Source organism: Rhinolophus sinicus, linkage group LG05 (assembly GCF_036562045.2).
Source record: "Rhinolophus sinicus isolate RSC01 linkage group LG05, ASM3656204v1, whole genome shotgun sequence".
In the NCBI taxonomy this organism is placed as follows: domain Eukaryota; kingdom Metazoa; phylum Chordata; class Mammalia; order Chiroptera; family Rhinolophidae; genus Rhinolophus; species Rhinolophus sinicus.
Window position 1 is genome coordinate 3,739,903 of NC_133755.1, and position 25,006 is coordinate 3,764,908.

Below are 25,006 nucleotides of genomic sequence, written 5' to 3' on the forward strand. Positions count from 1 at the left end.
GACAGTGTGCCATGTCGAGATATGCCTGGAAGAACAGAAAACCATTTGATCAGTGAAGTGATAGAAGCCATTCTATAGAATGAGGACAGAGGGAGCACGTTGCCTTTGGGACATAAAATTTCTGGCAGGAGATAATTTCAGAAAGCATTACGTGCTTGTTAGGGTTCTCACTGGTCTCAATGGCAACAGGTATGTGAATGGCTTTAGGGCAAGAAAATAAAATGATGAATGAAAATAAAACGATGACCAGACAGGAGACCTGCACACACTTGGGTATGACCACCTCTGACAATAGGATGCAATAGCAGTGCATTGTATCAGCACATTTTACAGTGAACCAGCCGTTATAGTGTCCAGAGAACTCTTAATCCACCTCTCATATTTAACCAGCGATTATATTTATATTATTAATATGTGAATATCTTTGTTTATAACAGAGAATGTGGTCTGGTGTTCATCAATCACAGCAAATAATGTGTGAGCACCGACTCCATACCCAGTTATCGTTCCGACTGTTGCTGATGCCACAATGAACAATACACAGTTACCTTGATGGAGCTTCTTTTCTAGTGTTAATGTGCTCCAGTGCAGATGCCACGCCACGCACGGCGTGGGAGGGGTGAGGGGGTGAGAGGGTGGGGTGACGGGCAAAAAGAGAAGCTGGTCGTGAAAAGGAAAAGCCCTGTTTTAGCCATTTATGCCTGAGTGAACGGGGATGAAGCCATCAAAGACTTCATACTTGAAACTACGTGAAGAAACTCCATTGCATGAAAAAACATCTTGTTTCTGTGGGCAGCTGGATGGAAAGTTTGAGGCATTGTTGTTTGGAACACTGGTCATTCTCATCAAGTTATTCCGAATATTCTGGTCTCCCAAGGTAATAACCAAGCAGGATGCAGGTATGGAGCAATTTTTCTTTTTCTAAATTTAAAATAAATCCAGAGGGTTGTGTGCCAGATACTCACCAGCTGCTGTGAGATCAATGTGTGTGGAATTATTAACAGGAAGCAAATTACTAACTACAACCTATGGAGAAAATTTGTCTCAGGCAAGAACTTTCTTTGAAGGATTGCACCCAGCATGAAAGCATTTATTTCCCCACAGTTGCTCCACAGGGATCCACCAAGGGTGCCATTGGTAATAAACAAGAAGATTCTGGCTGCAGAGCTCTGGAATTACTAACCTGAAATACAGAGCGGGGCGCGTAGGGGAGAAAAAGTACGTCCCGTCAACAACAGCTTCACGCCTTTGCACAAGAACTCCAGATTCAGAGTTTTGTGACCAGATCCCTGTCATTGACCCTTGTGCTTAGAAGGTCCTCAGTAAGTGCTTGCTGTCATTGGCTGGATGACCCCTATTATTACGCCCATGCAGTGTGATTTCTACAAGGGACCATCTAAGTGAAGTTTGTTTTTCATCCACACAGATTTATGACCTTGGTCCCAAACCAGTTACTGGCCAAGGACGAAACCGGAACATAGATCTCCAGAGATAGGTCCATTGCTCACTGTACTTCATAAAAACTGGTTTAAGAGCCCCCCTCCCCCCAGTGGCATGCCCAATCAATCTCGAATGAATGAGGAAATTAGGACATAAATCCACAGAACCTTACTGAGGAGCAATGAGCCTGGGTCTCTGTTGTCCATTTCCTGATTCCTTCCTGCTTCTCTGGATCGTACAGACCCTGTTACTGAATCATCTGGTAACACATGAGGGGCCACTGAGAAAGAGGAAGGTTCCTGAGCCCCAGGTGTCTCTGATACCTCAGCCATTGCTGCGACTTCCTGCTTGGACATACAGCCTGCAGAGTGGATACTGGTGAAGAGTGACACGGTCTAGGACACAGGTGTCCAGGTAGAGGAAGGCGACATGTATAAAGAGGTGGGCGGGCTGGAGAGTCTGTTTCAGCTCGTGCTCCTCTAGCTTACTCACTGCTCAGCCTTACACAAGCTGTGTTTTCATTGGGCTTCACTGTTCTCACAATTTGTTTAAGGAACTCACATTCTGAGTAGAGAGAGAGAAGTACACAAACAGTTGCTAAACCCAAACACCGAGTCCAATATTAGCGCTGTACTTAGGAGCCGGCGATGGCGGCGGTGGTGACTGTAGCATTAATACCAGGAGAGCCTGACTGAATTGAAGCTGTCTGCGCTGAGTTGCCTAGAATGGGTCATGCTTCACAGGAGCGCTGTCAAAGATCTGTCCTCGGTGCAGGACACTTCATGACCCAAATCAGAAAACATGAAAGAATGGCCGCAGTCCAGGCGTTTGCAAGAGGTTTGATGCGAGAGCTGGTGGTGTGGGGAGGTGAGTGTAAGGCCCCCTGGTAGGCGGGTGGCAGATCGGGGCTGACTTTGTTCTCTACATGGTAGGCTTTTTTTTTCCCCTTAATTTCTTTTTTTTTAATTAAAGTTTATTGGGGTGACAATTGTTAATAAAGTTACATAGATTTCAGGTGTACAATTCTGTAATACATCATCTATAAATCCCATTGTGTGTTCACCACCCAGAGTCAGTTCTCCTTCCATCACCATATATTTGATCCCCTTTACCCTCATCTACCCCCCCCTCCTTACCCTCTGGTAACCACTAAACTATTGTCTGTGTCTATGAGTTTTTCTTTCTCATTTGTTTGTCTTGTTCTTTTGTTGTTTTTGGTTTATATACCACATATCAGTGAAATCATATGGTTCTCTGCTTTTTCTGACTTATTTCACTTAGCATTATACTCGCAAGATCCATCCATGATGTCACAAATGTTCCTATATCATCTTTTCTTACTGCCGAATAGTATTCCATTGTGTATATATACCAGAACTTCTTTATCCATTCATCTATCGAAGGACATTTTGGTTGTTTCCATGTCTTGGCTGCGTGGTGAGTTTTGACTTCACACTGTATGTCATAGAAGGATGTTAACACGGCAGGAGAAGATTCAGATTTTATAAGGTTTACACGCGCACCAGTGTAGGTGATGACTTTGACAAAGCGAGAGCAGAGATGTGGCACGTACTTGGGCAGTTGTTGCTGTCTTCGGGGGTAGGTATGAAAGTCAGTGGTAAAGCAGGTCAGTTAGGATAGGCTGGTTGTACCACGGTTGCAATGGGACCTCACATCCCACAGGTTTATGGCTCACTCATACTCGATGCTCATCTCAGGTCAGCTGAGAGCTCTGAGCTCTGGTCTGTCTGCAGGCTGGCAGCTCCACCTCTCTCTGTAATAATGCTGATCACAGGGAAAGGAAAAGAGGATGCATGCACAGTGCACACGCCTCTGAAAGTTTCTGCCAGCCCACACGCCGTTCCTCACACTTCGTGGGCTGAAACACACCACGTGGGCTCGGTGTGGTGGGGACATATACTCCTCCAAAAAGCATGGAAACTGGATATTGGTGAAGAGTGACACAGTCTACTCCTAAGATGGTGACACGGAGGAGACTTAGTTGTGAGTATTACCTAGGCAAGTGTAAATAGAGAGTCACAGATCTTACACACCTGGTACTGTATGTAGCGTTTCAATTTTGGGTGAGTCTTGTCGTTAATACAAGTATTGGGCCATGTCTGCTGCTCTCAACATGTTGTGGATGTTAAAACACAGATCATGAAAATCAGAAGGTCGATTTCCTCCCCTTTATCTGTCAACATTCCAGTTTGATTCCAATTAAGAGGAAAGCTGGCAATAGACCTTGATTGTCTTTATTAAATAGAGATTTCCCACCCATTTTGTTGGTGGCAGAGAGTTTTTTTGCACATCTGTTGATTCTAAATAAGTTTGGCCTCAATCCTTGGATTTGGTTTTTGTACTTTTCTGACTACTTGATAAAATCTGTAGTTGAAAAAATCTGGAGAGCAGGATGACTTTTCTGGAGTGTCTGGAAGCTCCAAGGGCTGGCTGATCTGTGGACAAGTCCTGCCCATAGCGACTGAGGACGAAGGTGCTTTTCAGGAGGCTGACATCCAGGTCTCCTTGCCTGTGGGATAGGTTACATGGAAGCAGTATTTTCCCGTCTTTACCTGAGTGAGAATAAGTCCTGAAATACAAGTTGAGGCACAATCAGACCCTCAGCCTCCAGCTTCTGTACGACACATGCCGCTTCATCAGCAGTGCGAGTGTCACCGGTACCTCGTCACTTGCGTGTTCCATGAACAGCTGCCATTTGGAGCAGTGGTTATAATTGTGTGTGCAGCTCACTAATTAGGCAACTTTTTCTTTTCTTTTTTTTTTATCTATCCAAACTTACCTTTGTATAAGTGAGAAATGGAGAGTATTGTTTTATACCTGGGGAGGGGGGTGGCACGTTGAATGTCTGAGTCAGGTTGTAAAGGGCTCTGGGATAGAAATTCCATAATTTGGATCAGAGTTAGTGACTATACTATATTAAATTAAAGATAAATAAGTCAGAAAAAAACTAGGCCAGAATTTCAGACAGAGACAGAATATGTAACACCCTGGAGACAAAGTATACTAGACCTCAGACGCTAGTTGCTAAGTCCAGTCTAAGAAAGCCTGACATAAACTTAACTTTGTTTTCCCTTCCTGAACTCTACAAATTTTTAAATTATTGCAATGATGCCCACTCAATTTATTTAAATTTTTTAAATGTAATTTTGCTGTTTGCAATTGAAAGGGTCTGGAGTAGGTAGATGAGCGAGGCAAGGACCCCCCAGGCCTCGGCGGCTTCTTCAGTAGGAGGACGTGGTGTGGCCTTTACAGATGCAAACACCAATTATTTCCCTCCGGTTTGGGGGTGAACATGGGAAATTGATAATGCTATGGCTACTGTTACATGCAGTACTGCTTATTCATTTTCATATTCGGTTTAATAATTTCTTCTACATGTATCTTTTAGCAGAGCTTTGCTAAAATAGTTTTCAGAAATGAGTATGCCTGGACGTCTTTGAAAAACTGAAAAAAAAAATTTGTGGGTCTCTGTGAATATACATGAATATCATTAGGTTTTACATGATGTGTTGGTGTCATTGTTCATTTGCTTAAGTACGGTAATGGTGGTTACTTCCGTGAGATTCTCACTATCGTATTTGGGGTGAAGTATTATGATGCCTGAAACTTAGACATGGTTCAGGAAGAAAAAAGCTGAGTAAAGGAAACCGTACGACAATGTTAAACACACACACACACAGTTTGAGATGGTTGGGTAGATGAGTGGTTATATTAGGTTTTCTATGTTGTGTAATGAATACCACACATTCTGTGGATTAACAGAAACCCCCCACATTTATCATTTCACAGTTTCGGTGGGTCAGGGGTCTGGGCTCAGCTTCGCTTGGGTCCTCTGCTTGGGGTTTTCCGCTTGCTGTGAAGGTGACGGCTGGGCTGTGTTTTCATCAGAAAGCCCGGCTGCCACACTCATTGAGGCTGTTGGCAGGGTCCTGGTCCTTGCAGCTGTGTTCATGTCACCTTCTTCTTCAGAGCTAGAAACAGAAACAGACCGTAACAGAACAGGCACCACATTCTTCCAAAACCATGTGCACACAATCAGGTGTGTCAGTGTCGCCACATGCCATTGGTTGGAAGCAAGTCACAGGTCCTGCCCACACTCAAGGGGGAGGAGTCACTCCAGGTGATTCCCGGAGTGGGTGGGCATCACGGGGTCTGCCTTAGTGTCTGGCAGCCACAGTGTTCACGAAAGGCAGACGATCTCATCTGGCCCTTTTCTGGCCACATTGGAAATGGATACCTGGGGAATTTTGTAAGTAGCTAGAGGATGCTTTGGGGGAGATTACACTTCATTGTTTATTCTCCAGCTTCCTCTCTCTCTTTCGATACATATATATGTGCAAATATTAAGAATGCCAGCTCTGATTTCAATTTATATATTTATATTGAACACATATATAATTTATATATTAAAAGACAGCAATTGTCATGTTGGAATAAAACACAAGACCCAAGTAGATACTGCAGTAGTTTTCAGAACCATGATGCACTTTAAATATAAAGACACTAATATATCCAGATGATGAGGTTGGAAACAGTTATAAAACAAAGCTGGTGTGACCATATTATCAATCAAATTATATTCTAGGGGGAAAAAGTGTTACCGTGTTTCCCCAAAAAGAAGACCTACCCTGAAAATAAGCCCCAGTTAAGATCATTCGCCATATGGACACATTTAATACGTTATGATGATGTTCCAGAAGAAGATGACATGACTGTATTTTAATAAATGGAGATTGTTGTACATGGAAAAATAAGACTTCCACTGAAAATACGCCCTAATGCATGTTTTGGAACAAAAATTAACATAAGACCCAGTCTTACTTTTGGGGAAATACGGTATAAGACTGGGTCTTATTTTTGGGGAAACACGGTAGCAGAGATCAAGAACTTTTCAGATGATAAAGGAGTGACTTAACCAAGAGGACATAATTCTAAGGGTTAATTCACCTAACAATGAAGCTTTAGAAACATGAAGCTTTGAAAAGCTTCAAAGATAAATGAACTCATCAACAATTATAGTTGGATTTCAACGTTTCTCCCTCGAAAACTGACAGAAGTAAATATAAAATTAGCAAGAATAGGTTCATCTTCCGAAATATCTGATTCATAGAAGAAATCACACGCGTATTAAGATTTTCCAGATCACCTGGCATTCACTTCCACTGTGGAGGCGTCAGAATCATGTGTGTGCTTGCCTGGTTCCAACACAGACGTTTGTGGAGGACGCGTGTTGGGAACCAAGGCTCCCCAGGGGCCCGTGCCGTTCACTGGCACATCAAGTAGCCTCGGCTTGCATTCTGTCACACAGAAAAACCTGTTGCTAATTAAAGATTTAAGAAATACAGCTGGATAGTTACATCAGCCCAGATGGCATTTCAAGGAACCTGGTGAGGCTTGAGGCCGACAGTAATTCCGCGTGATTTATCAGCCAGGCGGGGTCTGGGATGACCGGACCCAAACACGTCAGGTGGGAAAGGACCTGAGACCCGAGGCAGACAGAGACCCTACCTTCCTGAAATCACCTGGGAACAAGACAACCTTCAGCCCTAACGGCCCTTGTGTCTGTCAGGGGCTGTTTGCTACAATTAATAACCAAGGAATGAGGAGGCTTTTAGTCACTAAGTGTCATGGAGATTTCTGTCTCGGTTCCTTACCTCTTTCTAGAATTCAATAATCAAATTAATTAAATGCATGCTTTAAGTCCTACTGTGTAAAGAGCATGATGCTAGATTTGTAGGGGGTACAGTGGTGGGGTATTTCCCAGAATGTGTTCCTCAGAACACTAATTCCATCAGCAAAATGCTGAGTAACACGTTAAAAAGGAAACATGGCAGGTTTGTAGCCAAATAAAATCAGGAAGGATTGGTTCAACAATATCACTAAGGGTTGTTTTTGTTGTTGTTGTGGTTTAAACTTGCAGAAGTTCTCAGAACTTGTGATAATTTGAGGAATGAAATGATTGTCGCTCCAGCCCTGGAAAACTTGACTTTACCATTCGATTCCCCAAACACAACTTTGGGTTCTATGTTTGATCACTTGGCAGAGAGAGAGAGGAATGGAACAGGCTAGGAATACTGTCGTGTCATTTTGACATTGATGAGCTGCCTTGGGAGCTTAACTTGTTCATATCAATTAGCCTGTGGTCAACCTGGTTTCTTTATAAGACGTTGCACCGCAGTGCCCGGAACCTATCGCTGAGTTAAGGGAGGACTTCCCGTGCCCACCCTCATCTCTGGTCACCGCTGGAAAGTTGCGTTTGGCTGATAACTGGGCTTTGGGGAACCTATAGCGTCATCAGCTCAACAAAGATGGGGTCACATTATGTGACCAAATCTTAGACAATTTGGGTGGACTTTGTTGAGAAAAAATTATAAAATTATAAATACAAAATCATGATAGAAATGGGATAGGCATTTAGAATGAAATACAGGTAATAACAAATTGCTAGAACATTGGGATTTAGGTCCCAATCTTTCTGAGTTGTCTTCCGGCAATTGACCAGATATACTTCCATAGAAATGCTTCCCCATTGCAAATTATCCCCTAACTCTCTCTCTCTCTCTCTCTCTCTCTCTCTCTCTCTCTCTCTCTCACACACACACACACACACACACACATGCACATGAAAATATTCCCAGCCACTGTGACCACTGCTGGGGAGGAAGGGTGGTATCTTCATCAGCTTGGGCTATTATAACAACATGCTGGAAACTGGGTGGCTTATAAACACCAAACACTTATTTCTCATAGTTCTGGGTGCTGGAAGTTCAAGATCAAGGTGCTGGCAGATCCGGTTTGTGGTGAGAACCTGTTTCCCAGTTCACAGGCTGCCGTCGTCTTGCTGTGTCCTCATATGGCAGAAGGGGTTAGGGAGCTGTCTCAGGCAGCTGTCGTAAGGACACTGATCCCATCATGGGAGCCCCAACCCCTGCCCTCATCCCTCCCAAAGGCCCCACCTCCTAATGTCATGACCTTTGGTGCTAGGTTTCTGCATATGAATTTTGGAGGGAGACAGACATTCAGACCGTAGATTGGGACAAGAAACTGAGGGGCCCTCAGGCTTCAATGGCTTCAGGCCAAATGGCTGTTGGTCTGTTATTCTGACCGGGCTCCTTCCCATGGGGCTGAGAACAAGTACCCGCATTCCCATTTTACAAACCCAAGGATCACAGTTTGTTGAATTTTTCCTTTGAGGGTGTCTAATATCAAAATATAAACCTTTAAAATTATTGAAATATATCTTTAAGTTTGTAATGGTTTCCAGAAATACCTTATTTAAAATAAATCATAACTTATTTTATTAAAAAATTTCGACCCGCCTAGACAAACATGGAAGCATACACATGGTTAAAAAAATTGGTCCACCTCCAACCAGGCCACTTTGTTGCCTGGAAGTGGTTGATTTCCCTCCTGCTGTACTGAGGAAGTATGTGGACTTGGGGTTTAACGCCATGAAAAGCCATGTGTGGGTCTCTTTCGCACAATGTTGGACTACGTAAGTCAGGGGTGTCTAAACTTTTTTCAACGGTTTTCACCAAGGGCCATATGCGGTAAAATACACAAACAGCCGGGCCACTCACTCGAGGTGAAGTACATAGTGCCTCACCTGGTTTATTTAAGTAAACTAAATATATTTTTGGAATTTGCTGCGGGCCAATTAACGATGAATTGCGAGCCGCAGTTTGGACACCCCTGAGTAAGTGTTAAAAAAATTACAGAAGGACTTGCTGTTGCCCCAAGAGTGTATTAAATACGTGTTATAGAGTTCTGAGATAAACGGAATACTGAGTATTTAGTTATATTTTTGCTGAAATCGGTCTGCTGTTAACTGACAACAAATCGAATGACTATCTCGGAAGAAAGTCAATGAGAACAACTGAGGAAGCGTGAGAACTGGCTTTATGAGAGGAGGTTCAAGCATCTAAACTCACGCCTTACATGGCTAGCAGATGAGAACACCCTCTAAGTACTGGGCAGTGGGGAGCACATCCATGGGAGCGTATCTGGGAGAGACAGACTAAAATTAAGGGAAGGAAAATTGAGCAAAGGGAAATTAAAGCAGTCTGAACAGCGAGGGCTATTAAACCATTGAAAAGTCTCCCGAGGGAAGTGATGGAAACCTCCTTGCTTGAGTTATTTCAAAATCAACAAAGCAACGGAAAATGTACTGCAGGGAACAGCCCTCTGCCAGCAGGGAGCGGAAACGATGATTTAATACTTCTTTTCTGTCTCTCATTTCCACGTTCTGTGAAATTGTACCGCAGCTAGGAAACAAGATATCCCTCACTCCGACTGTGTTTACAGAGGCCTCATCTGAAGCACCAAGTTGAAAAGAAAGAAAAAAGTGCATTTAAAAATTCTCTCAGTCCACATTCTTTTCATGTAGGGTTTCACGTAGGGTTTCACATTGGGATTTAAGTTGAGCTTTGCCTTCCTTTCACTTTAATGTGTAACAACGTCTAGAACTTTAATTAATGAATACTTCTGAAGTTCAACTTGTTTTCATCCCAATGTGTAGATGAAAAGTAGAATGAGTGAAGTTTAGTATCTTTTTGAGCTGCCATGTCAATATCAACTGATGTACAGCTTAGAAAATACACATTAACAAAAACTAATTTTAGCATAAAAGGAAAAGAGGAATACAATGTGAGTATCAGGGGTTTTTTTGTACCTGGCAATCTCAAAGACAAGTATATTATTTTGAAAAGGGGGCCCTTGAATTTTATTGGTGTTTAATTCTTGCTTAGACCTGATTGTGACAGTGGAGAGAATAGTTATGGGAAGAAACCTACATATGATCCGTACACTGAAGACACAGAAAGTTTCACCAAAATCAATATTGGGTTCTATCTTGAAAGCGTTTATGATGACGAGCTTGGTGTGATTGCTGACCATGGGCAATTTCTTATTGTTACCTTTTTAATTGTTACCTTAAGCTCTCATATTACTGATTACTTACTGTGTTCCAGACATGCTCAGCCATTTCTCTGTATATGTAGATCCATAATTCTTCCCCTCAACAATATTTATTGACTCCCTATCATGGGCTAAAAACTGCACAATAAGAATATTTTTTAAAGTGAACTTTCTAGGTGAGTGATTTCTGATTTAGAGAAGTCGTAGAGAGTCCCCCTCCATCCCTTGTCCAGGGTCACTTTCTCCTAGTGTGACATGACCACGAGATGTTTGTCGAAACTAAGAAATCAGTATTGGTACCTTCCTGGTACACAAACTCCACTCTTTATTGGGATTTTGCAAGTTTTTCATGGATGCCCATTTTCTGTTCTAGGATACCACAGTGCTTTTCACTGTCGTATCTTCTTGGCCTCCTCTGGTCTGTGAGGGTCTCTCCGTTTGTCTTGTGTTTGATGACCTTGACAGTTTTAAGGTCATGGTCAGGAACTTTGCAGAATGTGGATGGAATCTCTCCTGATTTGACGTGACGAGGGGTTTTGGAAAAGATCACGACATGCCCTCTGATCACATCACACAGGGGCTACCTGACCGCACGTAACATCTGTGGCACATGAGCATTTACCTGATCGCTTGGTTAAGGAGTGCGGGCCAGGTGCCTCCAGTGTGGAGTCAATTATTTTTTCCTCTCCATTCTCTGTTCTGGGAAATGAGTCACTGAATTCAGACTACTCTCAAGGGGGTGGGAGATGGATTAAGCTGGACCTCCTATGGGGGAGAGTATCTACATAGGCTGTTTGAGATTTTTCTGTAAGAAAGGTTTGCCTTCTCTTGTTTATTGATTTGTACACACAACCATTTATTTATATGACCACATATTAATTTTATCCTGTGGATTATAATCCAATACCACAGTACTTATATTGTTGCTCAAATGGGTGTAGCTTTTGGCAGCTCTTCCAGGCTGGTCCCTGTGTTCCTCTGATATATATCCGTGCTCTTACTTGTTTCAACACTTCCTTACTTTGTGGAATGAGGAGATGCTCCAGGCTCATCTGGGATCCCCTGTCATTGTTCCAGAAGATGTTTCTCCAAGGAGCCCTTATATTTTCTACACGAATGATATTTAGAAACCAAGTTATGGGTGTCGGTACCCAGTTGCCAAGACTGCCTCAGTGGACAGGACTAGATCACATACATGTGTGAACTAACCAACGTGTTCCCCGCGTGTCTGTGTCTACCCGTGTGTATGTGCGTATGCACATTTACACACACAACCCATTATTACGTACATGTGTACATTAAATCCAATTGTATTTGAAAGATTTCTGTATGCAGCATATATGTGTATATATGTGTTATGTGTAGTCACGCAACAGCCTAGTCAGCTGTCCCCGTGTCTTTCCTTAAGGAAAGAAGAGTCTGTGAGACTGTGCCTTTCTGGGACTCTGTTCCATCCTTGTGTTTTCACCTTATGTCTCTCTGTCTGGTCCCCAAAAGATGGTTTGCAGCCAAAGACAGGTAAGATATCTCACGGGAGATACAACCTAAGCCATGCGGAACTGAGTAGGGACCCCCAATGAGCTGCCTTAGAAAAATATGGGAAGGAGCCTTGCCTCCCCTTCCCCCTGCCTGGGAAAAGCCATTGCTGGCTCTGGCTTTTCCCTGGCACCTGTTTGTGAGAGAAGTCATGAGGACAATAAAGGTCAATTCTCTCCACTCATCTCAACGGAGCTGTTACAATATGAGAGACTTGACCCTGAGAGGGTACATACCGTAGTTAAGACATCATGGGACCTTGTGCTTCGGCTGTTGGCAGACAAAGGGTGATTGGAATAAACGTTTTTCTGCTATGATGTATGAGTCTCACAGACCATGTAAGAAACAACGTTACTTTCTTGTATTTGTATACCTATCAATAAAAACCTTCAGTCGGCCTTATTCTGGGCTCCAGTCCTCTGAGACTGAGAGACCCCTGGACTTTGGAGAGATTTAACTGCATGAAGTCTCTGTTTCTTTCTTAAAAACTTAACCCAAACCGCCCCTTCTCGCACCCTCATTGCCCGTGTTGCGCTGGATGCGACAGTTATGTGTACATAGGTATAAGTACTCCTATATACATAGATATATATAGTACTATATATTTATTTATACATACCTACATACAACTAATATGTGTAACATTTATACCCACGCGTATAAAAATACTAGTTTTAACATGTGTTTCTAGATAAAGAATGATGGCTGCAACAAAGAGCATGCACTTCCTGGTCTTTTGACACGCGCTCTCTCCCCCATCTCTCCTTCTGTTATGTAGAGACCCCTCTATCCCCTCCCCTTTCTATGTATCTATTTTTTCTGACAGGACTTAAAAAGGTTATATAAATTTATGTCACCAATGGTTACAATTGGGAAAGGTTGTCTCATCGCACCCTTTCGAAAATGATTTATTCTTTCAGAGTCAAGGATATTCTTAAATTCACCTTCCGTATACCTTTATTCAAAGAAGATGTATTATTCTTTCTGCTTTGTTCTCCTGCTAGCTGCGGGGTTTGAAAAGCTGGTAACTGCATTTTGAAAAGCTGACCTCTGATTTTCTGATTTCCTATCTTTCTTTCCTTCCTCTTACATGAGAACAGATAATAGGGGAGCCCTGTTGGCAGACCATTCAGGTCCAATAATATGGCCCCACCATAGTGTTCTGAGGCTGTTGTGTTTGAATAGACTTTTTAAACTCATGGTTCTAGAAATATTAATCAAATGAATATTCATAGTTTAAAAACCATAACCGTGTGAAATTTAACAGGAGGGTGCTTGACCTGAGGGAAACCTTTCCACAATATGAAATACAGCATGACACTTTCAAAAGCAATTTGAACACCCCCCACCCCCAACTCATTTCACTCATTTAAAATTGGTGAAGAGAATTGAAGGAACTGTCATTTACTCTCCGGGCTGTGACTAATGCCCAATTTTAGAGCTGTGACTCCCCTTCTATCTTTCTTCGACTTCAAAGGATTCTGGAAGCAAATAAAAGGCTCTCTTAGACATGAATCCTAACACTCCTTGTCGGTCTCTGTACAAATACATACCAATTCTCTTAAACACAGTGCTATCAAGGTCATCGATAGCCTTGAGGACCAATGAAGTCAGGAACGAACGAATGTCAAGCATATGACTGAGTTATCTGTAAGGAAAGGCTGGGAAGCCCATGAGAGGCTGTTTCCACTCACGTATGAGGAAACTGAGGCTCCATGTCACACAACTGGTTGGTGGTAGAGATAGAATTGGAAATAAACTATCCCAACTCACTCCAACACCATTTCCATTATCCGTGAGATAATGGCCTTATTCTCTACTCAGGATCATTAATAACTTGGATCTAATAATATGAAACTCAGTGTAGGGGAAGTTGTCTGTTTTGTAAGGTGTGAATATGCACTTGATGGGATAAGCTGCTTTGAGACTCCTTCATGTCCAGTCATCTGCCTCTGTCTAATAAAGAAGGGACAGTACCATTTTTAGGAAAAGCCAAGTTCCTGGGGTCGCTTTACCTCCTGAAGGTCACCGCTCTGAGACTTGCCATGTAAACCTGAGCTTTATGCATCAAGGTCCATTTTTGTTTAATGAAAGTTGCTGCAGGGTCGTACCCCAGAAATCTCAATACAGTAACTCCAAGTCCAAAGCTTATAATTATTATTATTTTTAATCTGATTGCTTTCATTCTTCTACCCATCCATCTTGGCATTTGGTCTTGTTCCTCTAATTTTTTCCCCTTATGGAGCTCACTGCTGTGTACCCCACCTATGAATACCATCCCTCCCCCCATTTTCTTTACTGAGCAATATCCTATTGCATGAGCTGACATCTGTCCTTGACTCTGTAGAGAAGAGACCTGACTATAAAGTGTCTTGCCTGTGTGAGAAGGTCTAAAGGTGTCAGAGAAAGACTGGTGCCTTTTCACACTTCTCCCAACACCCAAAACCTTGAGCACACATAATCAATGCATGCCCTTCCATTTTAAATGCAGATTTGTCACTTTCCAACTAAGTGTATGTAAAAACACATCATTAGATGCAGAACGCTTTGTTTTATTGGGAAGTTGTAATGTAATGACTACAGCTAACATTTATTAGGAGCTTACTATAGATAGACGAGTGAGAGGTGGTGATAGAAGGATGGATAGATAGATACATAGATAGATACAGATAGATACTATATGGTAAGAACTTTTTATTTTACTTGAACTTCTTATCCCGTTTGCAGAAGAAGAAACAGGCCAGAGAATCCGTGTAACTTGCCCGAAGTCACACTAGAGAGTGGCACAGCTAGAGTTTTAATTCCCGAACTGCCCTTCACATGCTGTGCTGCCCACTGTTGTGGCCAATGAAAGGAAACAACCAACCTGATCGCACTAATCGGAAGTTCAGCTCCATCAGTGGGTCAGTGGCCCGGAATCAGTTTGACCTAAATGGGTTTAACTGTTAGTTCATTTCTTTTATCAATAAAAATACAGGTGCGTTTGGAGACTGTTTCTCTCCCTTTACTTTACGCTTTATACTATTCCATTTGGAAGTATCAGCGTTTTGCTTTGCATGAGAGGAAACAGAAATAACCTGCCAGGTCTCCTGGTTTTACTTTCCTACTAGTTAAAGTCACAGAGGAAGACTGAGCGTGCAGAAATAAGCCCCGAAAGTTGGAACAGAAGGAGGGAGAAGGATTCCCCTGAAATACGTAGATGATAGATAGATAGACAGACAGACAGACAGACAGACAGACAAGTGATAGGCAGATGACAGATGGATAGATAGATGATTGATAGGTGGAAGATAGACAGACAGACAGACAGACAGACAGACAGACAAGTGATAGGCAGATGACAGATGGATAGATAGATGATAGATGAGTGATAGGTGGATGACAGATGGATAGATAGATGATAGATGAGTGATAGGTGGATGACAGATGGATAGATAGATGATAGATGAGTGATAGGTGGATGACAGATGGATAGATAGATGATAGATGAGTGATAGGTGGATGATAGACAGACAGACAGACAGACAGACAGAAAGTGATAGGCAGATGACAGATGGATAGATAGATGATTGATAGGTGGAAGATTGACAGACAGACAGACAGACAAGTGATAGGCAGATGACAGATGGATAGATAGATGATAGATGAGTGATAGGTGGATGATAGACAGACAGACAGACAGACAGACAAGTGATAGGCAGATGACAGATGGATAGATAGATGATAGATGAGTGATAGGTGGATGACAGATGGATAGATAGATGATAGATGAGTGATAGGTGGATGACAGATGGATAGATAGATGATAGATGAGTGATAGGTGGATGACAGATGGATAGATAGATGATAGATGAGTGATAGGTGGATGACAGATGGATAGATAGATGATAGATGAGTGATAGGTGGATGATAGACAGACGGATAGATAGATAGACAGACTGACAGATAGGTAATGATGCCTCCAGTTGGGGCAAAGAACAGTGCCTTCCAGCCTCTTACCAGTGGGCCTCAGAGCTGCTCCCTGGTGGTGCCCTAGGGAGCCTGCAAGGCCCCAGGAAGGGCTGGCTCGCAGAGTATAATGTGGTAAAGAGTTGGGACAAGATCTACAGAGGTTTTGAAGCTTCTAGAAGATTCCCAAAGAGCTGCTGGACTGGTGGGCCACGTAAACTGGGACAGTGGCTACCTCAGTCGTCCTGTGGGGACATTAATAAATGACCTGAGGTACCCCTTATGAGAGGCTGGGCACTGTGGGAGGGCGGGGGGAGGAAATCCGCAAGAATGGCTGAAAGTGACCTTCCTGCCAGCCAATCAGAATAGAATTTGGAATTAAAACTCGGTCATGTATTTACCATAAGTTATTCATCATAGATATGTATTAAATACTTAACACTTCTCAGCTACTAGGAACTCAGAGCTAATTAAATGTGCACTAAAATACAGGGTGTGGCCCATGGTAGCTACAGATGCATTCTTGTCATTGACATGTAAAGTAATTAATTTGGTGTTTAAATATTTTCATTACTTTCATTTGATGGCAAAGCTACCCTGTAACCATGAAAACTAAGAAAAAACAATCACAGGGCACAATACCGACGGTGGTTTTTGGACTGACTCCCGACTTGCTTCCCCTGGGTAGTGTGATAAATCTTGAGTGTCGGGAACCACAAGCAGGGACAGCAAATGAACAGAAGGCAGCAGGTGTCATGGCAGAAAGGGCATAGTTTCCAGCAGACTCTGTGTGCTCTAAAGATGCCAACAGGTGTTTATGCAATTCTATCCCTTGCCTCTGACGCTGTAAACAACATAGATGTAGATTTTCTGGATCCACCACCCCTAGAATTTTGGAAGAAGTGTGTCGTCATGTCAGGACACAAGCATCCTAGGCCGAGGACCTCACAATACAGCTTCGCACAGGTTCTCCCTCCAGGGGGCGGCATTGTGGCTTCTAACCATCCGTTTATCGATATCCTGTACGTTTCCCTGCCCAGTCAAATTCACTGCGTGTGTCCATTCTTATTCATGTACCTATAAACAAAATATAAGGTATATAAAAGCATAGAGTAAAAATACTAAAATAAAACTGGTGTTAGTCCAAGAAGGTGAGTGAGCTGGAGGAAGAAGATGGCAACAGAAAAGGCAACTTTTGCTTCTTCATGATTCAAATAAAAACACAAAAAAATCCGCATACCTACCCCTGGGTTCTTACTTTTCAAGGTACGTTTGCGTGCTGGGCAGGACAGGTGTTACTTATCATGAAACTATGTTTCTCAGACATTTTTAAAGCAACACATGCTTTGAGTGGCAGAATCTTCCTCTGTAGCTCGATGTGACCGGAAAAAGCAGAGCTGTTTTTCTGAAGCAGGGGTAGGGGGTCCCAGGTGCCACTGATCCCTCATTCACTCGTCCCCAGCAGTCCCCAGTGTACACCTTGGAATATTTAGGGCTCGTTGAGCACCCCAACTTACCACACTAGACCACTGTTGTCTCTCCGATGCTTATTTACTGAAAAGACTGTGAAAGTCAGCAGCAAAACTAAAGCTAGAACGCAGGTGTCCTGATTCCCAGCCCCAGACTTTTCCTCACTCCACCAGAAATGTATCTATGGGTTTTCACTTCTGCATACCAAGGATTGTATGGATTTGTGAAGCTGAAAGTTACACATGTTGAATAAAAAACCCAGTACAACTGAAAATCTGAGGGTTATTTTCTAGTTATTTCCAAAATCTCCTAAGCATTCTGTAGGAAAATATATTTACCACAGCTAATAAGACCCTGTCTCTCCTCTATCATTACGTTTCTTCAAAGCCTTTCCAATAAGAACACTCCAAATTATCCCCCTTCAGCTAGTTCATCTGTTCAGTCAATAAGCAACATTTTATTGCTTTTATGAATTAAGCCCACTTTGCATCCAATCATTTTGCAAACATCTGTAGCAGAAGCAGTCGAGGGAGCTTTTGAAAAATCAATCAAAGGGGGAACAGCTTTCACTTCACGTGTTGTTTTTTTTAAAATTTTATTTTAATAAAGTATTTACACATGTTTGCTCTGCCTGAAATGGAAACACGATGGAGGCGGCTCATCGCAGAGAAAGGGCGGCTGAGCTGAGGCAGCCGCAGGGCCCCTTCCTGGCTCAGTCCAGGTAGGAAGGCGCCCCTGGCTGTTTCTGCCTTTTAGGGAAACACCACAGCCCAGTGACTCTCACCCATCGTGAGGTGGGGGCACTTCACAAATGCATCTCGCTGATTGGTTGACGAGCCCCATGCCTTATTAACAAGAGAAACCTGACTTAAAAACAGTGAGATGATTTTGAAGACTAAGAGGATCCAGGACAAACTAGGGTTTGTGATTTGCCGGCCTTACCAAGGCCATAAAATCGTCGTGCTTCAGAACTGGACCAAGTGGCGCTGGGGCCCTGAGAGGGGTGGGGATAGAACTGAAGGGACTCCGAGAGGAGGCGTTCCAGCCACCCACGCAGGGAGCACAGGCCTGGCACCAGCTCCGGACACTGTGCTCATTCTCAGGTCACTGGGACCCTCCTTCCTGGTTGATGGCTGACCTGTGAGCCTCCCCAGCCACTGGCAGCAGAGGGCGCCCAACAGGGTGGAGATGCATTTGTCCCCTGGTTGGACAGGGGTGGTTTGGGAGGCGAAACCCTAGAGCAGAAATGGAGACAGAGTTCAATCTTTTATCCAAAGCGAGTTTTCAGAAAAGTCTGTAGCTGCCACCTGGCAGTTCAGAAACAGCTGTGAATCAAGAAAGCACCCTTTGCTCAAGAGACTCTTCTTGCATGGAGGCAAAGTTTAATACGCTTGTACCCCGCCCCCCAGCCATTCCTGAATTACTGACTAAAAGGATTTATGCAGAGAAGCACGCTTCCCTCAAGCAAATACACTTCCAAGTTCCTTTTAAAAAGCTGTAATCTACTTTGCACTGAAATGAAGCTCAGAAAACTTGAATTTGTAAGAACCCTAGCTGCGTTCCTTAGTCATTGAAAGCTAAGCTTTATCACCAAAGTCTTGATGGATGTTTACCTACAGTTTTCTCAGGGATGTTGGCATATTTATCAGAAATACGTATCTGCCTATTTTCACATCCTTTGTGACAAATAGGAGCTCCTGCAAGCACAGGGTTTAAATACACTATCTTTTAAAAAATTATGTAATGCTACCTTACTTTGGCTAATACAAAACAATTATTTTTGTAGCAAGAGGGTGCTTGAAAATCCCTGTGCCAACACTACTGGTGCACATGTGTCGATTTCCAGTGCTGCCCTGAGAAGGGACAAACGTGGGAGAGTGGTTATATTCCAGTCTGTTTCTTGCTTACTCCCTGTGGCTTTTTAGGAACATTGCTGGTTTCAATAGTGGTCCTTCGATTGCCCCCTGAACACAGAATGCGCAGGAAGTCCAGCTCCTTTCCAAAGCTTCACTGCAAACCTCAGATAAATGTCAAGTGAGGTCCTCATTCCACTTTAGTCTGCCTTCTCCCAGCTCAGTGCCCATCGCATCCTGGTGACCTTGAGTTTCTTCCACTTGGGACATTTAGGGTGTGTTTTCGGCCACACGCTGTGGACCAGGGAAGAGGATTATTCCCGTGTCATCCTCTGTCCTCTGGGACCAAGGCCTGTCGTATAAGCAAGATGTCTTCCTTTTTCTTGGCTTGGTTGAAAGGGATGTTTCTGATTCACCCTTGTGTGGGTGGCCCAACGTGATCACAAAGGTCCTTATGAGTGAAAGATGGAGGCCGGGGAGTCAGGGTGGGAGGGGTATGTGAGGATAGAAGCAGAGGCTGGAGCCATGCGATGCACGTGATGACACTTGACAGGTGTCTATTGCACGGACGAGTTATAGATTCTGTCCGTCAGATGTGAGGCTCCTTCATTCATGCTCGAATCCACTAATTACCTAGAAACTGGTAAGCTCTGGCTCTGTGCCCAGGGCACGACTCCTGGTGTGCCATCTTCTTATTTCTTCTTCTTTCCTGAGTGCCTCCTTCATTGTTTGCTGCCCCCTTCACCTTGAAACGCTTTCTCCACGCGGCTCCCAGGACTCCATTTCTCCTGGATTTTCTGTGTCTTACTGACAGCACCTCCTCCGTCTCCTTTGCTGGATCCTCTCATCGTCCTGAACTCCAAATGCTCGCGTGCTCAGGGCCCAGCCCTTGGCCCTGTATTTCCCCTGCCTACACACTCTCCCTTCGTGAGGTCCTGCAGTCACATGCCTTAATTATTACCTACCTAGGAATGACCTTCAAACTAGCATCGCCTACGTGGACTTGTTCTCTGAGCTCCACATTTGTGTATTCAGTTGCCTACCTAACAGCAATCGCCGCAAAAACATATGTTGAAATCCTAAGCCCGGTACCTCTGAATAGGACTTATTTGGAAATAGAGTTTTTGCAGATGTAATCATGTTAAGATGAGGTCACACTGGCTTAGGGCGGGCCCTGAATCCAATATGACTGTGTCCTTATATGAAGAGGAGAAGCAACACAGATGTAGACACACAGGGAAGATGCTGTGTGAAGACAGAGGAACAGACAGAAGTGATAGAGCTGCAAATCAAGGACCCCAAGGACTGGGGCCTCCACCGGAAGCTGGAGGATGTGAGGAGGGCCGGTCCCTGGAGCATTTGGAGGAGCTCAGCTCTGCCGGCTCCTGGATCATAGACTTGAAGCCTCCAGAAATGAGACAGCATATTTCAGAAGTGATAAGACACGCGATTGTGGGCATTGTTGTGGCGGCCCTGGGAACTTCATACAGTGTCCAAAATTGCAAGTGAATGATACTTGACACACTGTGATTTGGGGCCAGGCTTCCTTTCACAGCATTTGGATGTCTCTGCTTTGCTCGAAAGGGCATCCAGTACAGTTTATACAAAATAAAACCTGAAAACAACACCTGGTCTTCTTTTCCGCTTTTCTGCAATTCAATACACAGTCAGGAAAGCTGGTCAGTGGGTAAGTGGATGTTCTTTGCGCAGCTCTGGTCATGTGGATGTATACTTTAATAGTAAATATGAAATGGCTTTGTCAGCCCATTTGAAGGGAAATTCATTGCCAGTGCATCACGTAGTGAGGCTTACAACTTTGCTTCATTAAAGCTTTTGGGGAGAGCGCTGAACTGTAAGTGCTGAACACTGGATACCAGTAACAGCCGTGTGCAAACTGTGTTGCATGCGGGGCCATGGATGAGTAGCAAACCTAACAGTTATTCAGTGCTCACCACTTCTCCTGAGTTTGTTTTGCTCATCCCCACTTTATAGATGAAGACCGATGCCCAGACAGGTGAGTTAATGTAGTTGAGGACACTCCAGGACTCGACCCAGGTCTGGCGACCTGCACAGCCTGCTCCCCCTTTTCTACAATACACCGCCCTTCAGCATCTATTTGTGGAATGTACAGCTGCTTCTGGTTTTACTTGCCCAGTAGTGAGGCAGAGTATGGCAGTCCTTCCCCTCCTACATTTGATTGTGTAGGTGTGTGCACTGCACACAGACCCACGGACATAATTAAACACCATGCAGTTCCGAGCGTTATGGACAATAAAGCCACATTCTTTGTAATTGGCCCTTCTCTTTTGGAGTTTTATCAATTACCATGCCCTTCCATTTAAAGAGCCTGGCCTGCTAGATATAGACAGGGACTTGGTAACTTGCCTCAGTGGCCTTCATTTGCGTCGTGAGAAATGAGTCGTCTTATTGGGACACTTTCTTCTAATCATCTAAAAAATCTGAAGTTAGGCTCAGAAGACAAAATGAGCTTACATTCTGGAATTATTCTTATGGGTAAAGAGTTGGACATTAAATATTCAGTCGTGTGTATTTTTGTACATGCTGTCAGGAATTCTGAATATCTTCCTCTAAAATCTTAGAGAACAAAGATCACAAAACCGAAGACAAAATACCCTAGTGTGGTTAAACCTCGGCGGGCATTGTTCTGCTTTTCCTTTGCTCTCCCTGGAGCCCTGTCGGAGATGGAAGGTTTCCTCAGACAGCGATCCCTCAGCACAGGTTGGAAAAACAAAGTCCCTAGGACATTAGGCCACATCATTGACTCAGGAAAAAGGACTTTAAACTGTCTTTTTTAGTTTGGGTTAAAAAAAAAAATCACAGGAGCAGCTGCTTCCATTTCCTTTAAAATTGTAATGGTGGAAACACTGATGGACATTAAGTTTCATCAGCGGGCAGTGGGGTTGCTAAGTAAGACCCTTTATAGTCTCTCTCTCCATCACTGCTTCCGTAATTCTCCTTGAACTTGCCCACACTTTAAGCTTACCTTTTCCCTGGTTCCAATGCATCCATCATACGGGCACAGAAGTACAAGGCGAGGAAAGAGCTTAAGGTAGAATTTTTAGAAGTCATATTACAGAGCCCAGAAATCCATGCCGAGGCCACAGTTCCTGACTTACTCTGGGTCCTGAGGCCGTGGCCTCCCCTGTGGATTTCTCTGTCCTTCCCAGGACCCCTGCCGTAGGCAGCACCTTCATAGCCGTCTTCTGGGTAGGAGTCCACACACTAACCCCCGTAATGGCAGGAGGCTACTTCGGTATAAGAAAGAACTCGGCATTTTTTTTCTTTTTCAGATCGCAAAAGGAACACTCATGTCAGAGCCAACAGCTGGTTTGGGCTCTGGGAGAGACTGGGGCGGAACCTGGGTTTAGCATACAGTGCTATACAGAGTCTGAAAGGTAGGCGAGACTGGGCAAATGCTTGAATTCTGTAACATTTTAAATAGAAATTTAGGCAGAAACCCAAGTGCACCATTTTTTCCCCCTTGGCCTCTTGTTTGCAGGAAAAAGATTCATGATTTCAGGAGGAATAATGCTAACGAGGACTCAGGTGTACACACAGCGAGTCTTCAGGGAGTCTGGACTGTGGGGGCTGGAAGAGCAGGCCTCTTTCCTCCTTGTTGGACACAACAGGACACGCAGATGGAAACTTCCGATGGCTTGCTGAGGTCGCGGTGAGGATAGAATGAGAATCAAGATAGTCTGAACCCAAATGGTTCTCTTTTCACCACACGTGCTGCCTCCTGTTTGGGGATTTTCTTTCCTTAAGAGAAAATAATATAAGGCAAAATGGAAGGGAAGAGAAACACTTGGGAGGCAACGTACTGGGCATGAAGAGCATGGGTTTGGGGCTAAGACTGAGTCGGCCTTGAATTTGTACTCTGCTATTTAGATGTCTCTAAGTCTTAGTTTCCTCACCTGTGCAATGGGGTCGATAATATGTACCTTGCAAGGATGTATTCACGGTGAGGGGAATATGCGTGAGGCCGTGCTGGGATACAGCTGGCGATCAGCAAACACGTTCCCGCACCCCCAGCGCCGGGAATCACCCCCTTCCTTGCAGGGAATCTTGGACCAGCTTCATCCTGGTCATTGCCAAGCGGAAAAGGCTTCTCTGGGGGAGCCGCATAAAGGAAGTGCTGTGACTTCATGCGGCGTGTGTCCCAGGCGCGCCGCTGGGATCTGACATGTGGCTAGAGCCCCCTGCTATCATATTAACCACGTGTGCTTGTAGCTGACTTGGGCGAGGGTCACGCAGACTTTAGTGCTTCTCTTTGCTTCAGACAATGTTGGCTCTTGATACGGATTATGCTCAACTTTACACTTCTTAAAAATCGTGTGGAAGGGGACACATCTTTTGAAGAATGTGTCACTTATGGGTTTCAGGAAACAGCCTAAAAGGAATGGATGCTGAATTTTCATTTTCTGGGGGACTTGATAGTGTGTAGGAGGAAAAAGTGAGATGTCCCCAAACTCGTTGTGTCCCCATTTGTGCCAAAAACTAGGGGTTCCTTTCACTTTCCCCTTTTAACCCCACCTGTGTGCCTCTTATGTTATTCATGAGTCCCAGGGTTTAATAGACTGTGAGCTGGGAATGACACTTCTGTTGCAACCCCCCTGTAATCAAACCGTTTTTCCGAGAGAGGCTATTGGTCCGATCCACTCTAAGCCATTGGGGTGAGGTCATCCCCATGACTTATGATGTAAAGTATGTTTGCTGCAAACACACCAATTTCATGGAGGTGGCACTTCCTCTTAGCTAGCGTTGTCCCCTCTTCAAATACACTATCTCGGAATGTTTTTTCTGCAGACACCAAATTGTTTATAAATACTCATTTTGTAGATAGAGATGGGCTTTTTTTTTTTTTTTTTTTTTTAACTACCATTTTTTTAACGCTGAATTTTAAACTTTTGTTTGCTTGTTTTACCTTTTGTCCCGTTCGGTCCATGGTGGCTGGCTGCCCTCCCGTTGTTCTTACCTGCGAGACGCCCACAAGGTCTGTGTGGTGGATAGAAGTTATTCCACCCTCCTCTGTCTGGTCCGAACACAGTTTACTTCTCCTCGTGTTCTCCTGGACATCTTCCTCCATCGTGGAAGCCATCGCGGCCGCCTTTGATAGTTGTTATTTGGTTTTCGTTTCTTCCTAGGCAGATTCTCCCATACAGGGACTGTGTGCCCTTCGGTGCTTGACACATTTCTGGGGTGTGGGGGTGTCTTTTGCTCCTGAATGAGAGGTCACAGAGTGTAAGGGAAGGAATGGGGATGGGATTAGCTTTTCCTGGGACCCATTGTTAGCTGGGTCTGACTTGCCCGTGTCCCTGCAGGCATTTTCTGTCTTTCTCTGTCCCTCTCTTCTTCTTAGTTGCTCATTAAGGTGTCGTCCTTCCTTCAAGTGTGTGTCTGCTTTGCTCTGTGGTCACTCTTGGGATTTTTCCTCTTTCTGCACATTGGCTTTGCAGTGTCAAGGCCACAACCTCTCCACATCCACGTGAGGAGTTCACCAGGCTGAGTCGGGCAGATCTGGGACGTCCCGGCCCTGGTGTGTCTTGGCCCTGCCGAGGCCGGGTCTATGCGGGCTTTTCCCGAGCCCCGGGCACCGTAAGGAACACAGAGTACAACCTACTGCTCAGTTTTCGGCTCTGAGCTCCGTGTATTTTGCAGCGTTTTCTCTAGTCTCCCTCTTCACCTTGAGCTTTATGGTTTCACTGTATCATTTAGAGGTTGAGTTGCTTCTTTCGCTCTCTCTGTTGTTGATTAACTTTAAAAATGTCCTCCTATAACTCTCATCCAAAAGTACTGCTTAA

The 25,006-nt window shown here is 44.0% G+C and overlaps 1 pseudogene; it reads right to left on the reverse strand.

The window, feature by feature from the left end:
* The window catches only part of LOC109461404 (LIM domain-binding protein 1), a 68,758-nt pseudogene extending 44,455 nt beyond the window's left edge, over positions 1–24,303 (reverse strand).
* Between the last annotated feature and the right edge of the window lie 703 nt (positions 24,304–25,006).